The following is a 6,148-nucleotide window of genomic DNA, read 5'->3' as shown; positions in this document are numbered from 1 at the left end:
TCAGGCTTCATCCATTATGGTCCACCATTTCAACTGTGGTAGATTAGTTATGAAAAAAAAAAAAAAAAAAAAAAAAAAGGTCAAATCTATTTATTTGTTTGTTTTTGTAGTTGCCCGTGCCTAATATTTTGACTTTTGTGGGGGTACTACTATATAATGGTTACTTACTGTATAATGATTACTTGAATAAATTCAAACAAATAGATCATGTTTACATCCAATGAAATCGACCAAATGATATCAATTATTATAAAGAGTTTCCAGAAGTTTTGAATTTTTGTTTGTCGTCATTAACAAGATGGCAACTCACTATGGCCGTTTCGTTGACCATTCATGGGTAGCAAAAGTTTCACCACCAATCACTCCAACTGATCATGTTAAAAACCCCGCTTTGTTTGGTTTATATTTTTAGATGGATTTTTGTTTATTTTTATTGAACTTTTTTCATGTTTTAGTTTTTTTTTTTTTTTTTGGGTTAGATACATCCAGGCTAGATGTATTTAAAAAGTAAAAAAAGTATAACTAAATATTAAAAAAAAATCACTAAAAATAAATCAAAATCCGAATAAAAACACACATTTTTTGTTGGTATTTTTGTTTATTTTTAGTATTTTTTTAATATTTTAGTCAATTTATTTTATTTTGGATTTATTATACTTTCGACCTCTGAATTATCGTCAAATTATTTATTTAGTTCTTGAAGTATCGATTGAGTCTACTAAATCCCTGAAATATATGAATCAAAATTTATTTAGTCCGTAAACTATCGATTGAATATATTAAATTCCTAAAATATTTAACATATTAAGTCCCTAAAATAATTATAAAATTAAAATATATGCCCGTAAGTATTACAAATTAGTAAAAGACACTAACTAATTAAAATTTTATTACAAAATAATCTAAAATTTTTATTTTTCCTTTAAAAAGTGTTTTATTTCGTTGTTTGTTAAATTATTATTAGAATCTGATTTCTCAGTATTGCCAATAAAATTATATGAGTATTAGATATACTGAAATAGAATTAGATAGTTTAAATAATAACATTTTGTTACAAATAATAATAGAAAAATAATATATTAATTATATAAAAAATCTTAGCAAAAAATTTAAAAACAATCCATTAGAAATTATTTCTGACATACAATATTAGATAAGATAAGCACATATAGCCATTTTATAAGTAAGAAAATACTATAGGTAATTACCTTTACCCTTATAAAGAAAATTCACCATAAGAGCTAACGCTTACTTTTTAAAAGCAGAATAAAAATTAAACAAAATTTTAACTAGATAAGGTCTTTTATTAATTTATAATATTTATGGGCTTATATTTTATTTTTGTAACATTTTCTAGGACTAAAGAGGTTTGATTTAAATATTTTAAGGACTTAATATATTCAATTGATAATTTAGGGATTAAATAGACTTTAATCTATATGCTTCAGGGACCTCATAGACTCAATCGATAAAGTGAAAAAAACCATTTTATTTTTTTAGATACATCTTGATTAGGTACATCAAACAAATACAAATATATATATATATATATATAAAGAGTAATATTACATATACTAATTAGTATACCAACGAACACACTAACTAAGACATAAGAGATACATGTGGTTCCACCACTTAATATGGTCTCATCTAATTAGTGTGTTAATTGGTACACTATTTAGGGTTTGTAACATTACTCATAAAAAAATTCACTAAAAATAAATGAAAACTCATTTAAAAACAATTTTTAAAAAATTAAACCAAACAAAACTAATACTTTGTTTGGAGGTGAAGGAATTTTTTATTATTATTATTATTATTATTATTATTATTATTATTATTATTTTAACAATCAATAAGAAGAGAATACGAAAAAAAAAATTTGCACTCGCAATAGTAAGACTCGAACCCAAGTATCATACCTAGTAAGGAAGCGCATTATTCACTAGGCAAAACTTTTGATCTTAAATCATTCAATTTCTTAAAAATATTATAGAGTTAAAGGATTTATAGGTTGATTTAAAAAGGACACTCAGGTCAGAGGTTTATTTCTGAAAGTGTTAGGTCAATAAGTCCAAACTTAGGCCTAGTTTGGGAAGACTAAATAAGTGTACTTTTTGACTTTTTATGAAATATGGGTTGGGTTTAGGTTGGGTTTGGGTTGGGTTTAAAGTGATGTGTTAGAGAGGTGATGTGACTTAAATAAGATGATGTGACTTAAATAGAATAGTGACTTTTTGACTTTTTGTATTTTTTCAATCATGCCAAACTTGACCTTAATTTTTTTAGGCCAAAAGACATTATCTGTCGAAAGTGACAACTATCTGTTCAAAAGCTTACCAATTTGTCTATCTTTTCAAATGTCACCTATCTGTCTAATTATTTGTTCAAATGTATAACTATATGTTCAAATATGTATACGTGCCACATATTTGTCCAACTATCTGTTCAAATGTTTACATATGTCACTTATCTATTCCCATATTTGTCCACTTTACCACAACGTGTTGCCGCTACTGACCACCGCCGACAACTTTCCAATGACTTTTCTAATGCCGATGACTTTCAATGTGTGTCTTTATCATCAAAAAAGATTAAATTTTGAACTAAATAACATACGTCCCCATATAAATGAATTTTTTACCACTTAACCCATTTAGAAAAACTATAGGAAAGATAAATTGAAATAGAATGTATGTAATTCAGTTTGTAGCTAAAAGGAGAATTCTTTGAATGATTTTAAATAAGTACCCTAATATAGTTATTTCAAATCCATCATAATAAAACTATTTAATTCAATTTTGAAATTCATGGTTGAATTATTAAACTTAAATTTGAATTATTTTCCTTCAATGCTTAATATCAAATCCATGCATTTCAAATCCCTAAATACCAACAGAACCTAAATGTAAGATGACACATGATTTTTTGTTTCAAAATTTGTATGCTCTATTTTCAATGTAATCTCAATTATACAATATTTTGAGTGCAACTAACTAAGACTGAAATCCATGGAGATGAGGATAACATAGGATTCTTGACCATATAAGATTCATTTTTGCTGCAATGTGATAAGGAAGAGGTCCAAGAGGTTCATTGAGTGTAATGTACTGGTCCATCAAGTGTAATGTGCTGCAGCTGTAGACAATATTCTTTAACAGATTGTAACAGATTTAGTTAGCTTGTAACAGCTTTAGTTAGTTAATTAGTTAGATGATGTGTAGTTAGTTAGAGGTGTGGTTAGGTTAATTAGTTAGTTAACTGCACTGGTGTATAAATATGATTTGTAATCTCTCATTATAATACAAGGAAGATATTTTAGATTTTACTTTACCTGTCATCATGGTATCAGAGCACCAAGAAGCTCTCGCGAGCAATTCTCAAAATTCATCAATGGAGTCCTCTGTTATTCCTTCAAATCTCAATCTACTGCTATCGAATCTCAGTTCTCTTGTAACAGTGAAGCTGGATATGGCTCGAATTTTGTTATTTGGAAAAATCAAATGCAAAATCTGCTTCGAGCAACGGATCTACTCGCCATTGTTGATGGCTCAAAGAAGTGTCATGTTGACACAGTGCGACAGTCTGCAGGAATGGAGATTCAAAATCCAAAGGCTGTCAAATGGATGATGACTGATGCACATCTACTCAGCTGCATCACTGCTACTCTCTCTCTCTTACGATTTTCACTTATGTGTTACATCTTCACACCAGTGCTCAGGTCTGGCAATTTCTTGATAAACACTTTACCTCTCTCTCTAGGTCTCATATCCATCAATTAAAGAACAAATTGAGTTCTATTTCAAAGGAATCAAATTCAATGGAAGTGTATTTGAGCAAAATCAAAAGTATTGTTGATCAGTTGAGTATTGCTTCGTCATTTGTGGAAGATGAGGATATTGTTCTTCTTACATTGAATAGATTGCCTTCTGAATATGATGCAGTTAAAGTGGCTATTCTAACTCGTGCAGAGTCCATTTCTATGGAGGATCTTTCTGCTCTACTCTGTTCAAAAGCTATTCACATAGAAGGAAAATTAAAACAAAATTATGATCTAATTGTTGCTTATGCAACTGTTCAAGATTCTCATGCTTCTAATACTTCTAGAGGATTTAACTTTTATCATCATAACAGAGTGGTGATTCTAGAGGTTCTCATAGAGGCACTCGATTCTATTCAGGAAGATCCTCTCGTGGCAGATCTCAAGGAAGAGGACAATTTGGCATTGTTTGCCAAATCTGTGGTAAAGCTAATCACATAGCTCTTGACTGTTGGCATAGGCTAGATACTCAATTTCAGTCTTCACAAGTGTCTCCATCCCAGCAATCAAAGACATATCAGTCTCACTCTCAGCCATATCAGTCTCAGCAATCAAAGGCATATGTTACCTCTTTAACTGAGGACAATGGTTCTTGTTCTCCCTGGTTTTTGGACTCAACTGCTTCTGATCATATCACTAATAATCTTCATCAACTTAACTCCATTCAACCCTACACTGCTGGTGATCAAGTCACTATTGGTAATGGCTCTTCCCTTCCTATCACTCATACAGGCCAAGGTATACTACCTACTCCTCACCATTCTTTCAAACTAAACAAAGTTTTGCATGTTCCTTCTATTAACTCTAATCTTGTCTCTGTGCATCACTTGGCTAAAGATAATAATTGTTCTATCACATTTGATCATTCTTCTTTTACTATTCAGGACAAGCTTTCCAAGGCCATACTCCATAAAGGTTTTTATGCCAATAGACTATATCAATTCCACACTCTCATCACTGCTTCCTCACATGCCTACAGTAGTTCAGTTACATCTGGTGATTCCCTTAACATTTGGCATTAGAGATTAGGCCATCCTTCTACTCTTAAGTTTCATTTGCTTAAGCACAAATTACCTCTGTCTGTAGCTTCCAATAAAAGCACATTTTCTTGTGTAAAGTGCTCTGTAGCCGAATGTCATAGGCTACCTTTTACACTGTCTAATTCCACTGTAAATAATCCACTGGCTTTTATTCACAGTGATGTATGGGGTCCCTTTAATAAATCTGCTTCTCCTTACAAATACTATGTGTTGTTCATTGATGATTTTACCAAATTCACTTGGCTTTATCCTCTTGTTTATAAAAGTGAAGTGTGTGCCAAATTTATGGAATTCAAAGCTTTTGTAGAGAAACAGTTTGGTTTTCCACTCAAAATTCTTCGTAGTAATGGAGGTGGTGAATACAAGAATCATTCTCTTCAACATTATCTTCACACTCATGGCATTCACCATCAGTTTTCCTATCCACATACTCCCTCTCAAAATGGAGTGGCTGAGAGGAAGCACTTACATCTCACTGAAACTGCTATTTCTCTTCTTCATCAGTCCTCTATGCCTCTTCTTTATTGGTTTGATGCCATAGCAGCTGCCACATATTTGATCAATCGTTTACCTAGTGTTTCTCTTAATAATTGCTCTCCTTTTGAGTTGATGTATCATACTTCTCCTGATTACTCTCTACTAAAAGTCTTTGGTTGTCTTTGTTTCCCCTGGCTTAAACCTTATGTTTCTCATAAGTTGGCTCCTAAGTCGACTCCTTATGTTTTTCTAGGATATCATCCTAGTGTTAAGGGCTATAGATGTTTAGATCCTCAGACTGGTCATATTCATTTATCTAGACATGTTACTTTTCATGAGCATGAATTCCCTTTTTCTTCTTCTACTTTTGTTTCTTTTGTTTCTTCTCTTCCTCTTTTACAGGATTTCTTTTGGTCACCCTTTTCCTCAACATAGTTCTTCTCAGTCTGCTTTGGCTCAACAGTCTAGTGTCTAGCCTACATCTGCACAGCCACAGTCCTCTTCACAACCACAGTCTACATCTGCCCAGGCACAGTCCTCTTCACAGCCAGAGTCTACATCTGCACAGCCACAGTTTTCTCTTCACAACCCCAGTCCTCTGATCTGGCACCACCTACCCAGTTTGCACAGACTAGCTCTGCCCAGCCTTCCTCTGTCTTGTCACCTTCTGATCCTTCACCAACTGCACTTTCTACCCATCCATCCATTCCTATCAATTCTATTTCTGTTGTTTTATACCTCTTCCTCCTCCTGCTGCTATCAATTCTCATCATATGCAAACCAGATCCAAATCTCATTCTACTTGTTTCTC

Source organism: Camellia sinensis, chromosome 7 (genome assembly GCF_055761805.1).
Source record: "Camellia sinensis isolate YWXY chromosome 7, ASM5576180v1, whole genome shotgun sequence".
Classification (NCBI taxonomy): domain Eukaryota; kingdom Viridiplantae; phylum Streptophyta; class Magnoliopsida; order Ericales; family Theaceae; genus Camellia; species Camellia sinensis.
This window is presented reverse-complemented; position numbering follows the sequence as displayed.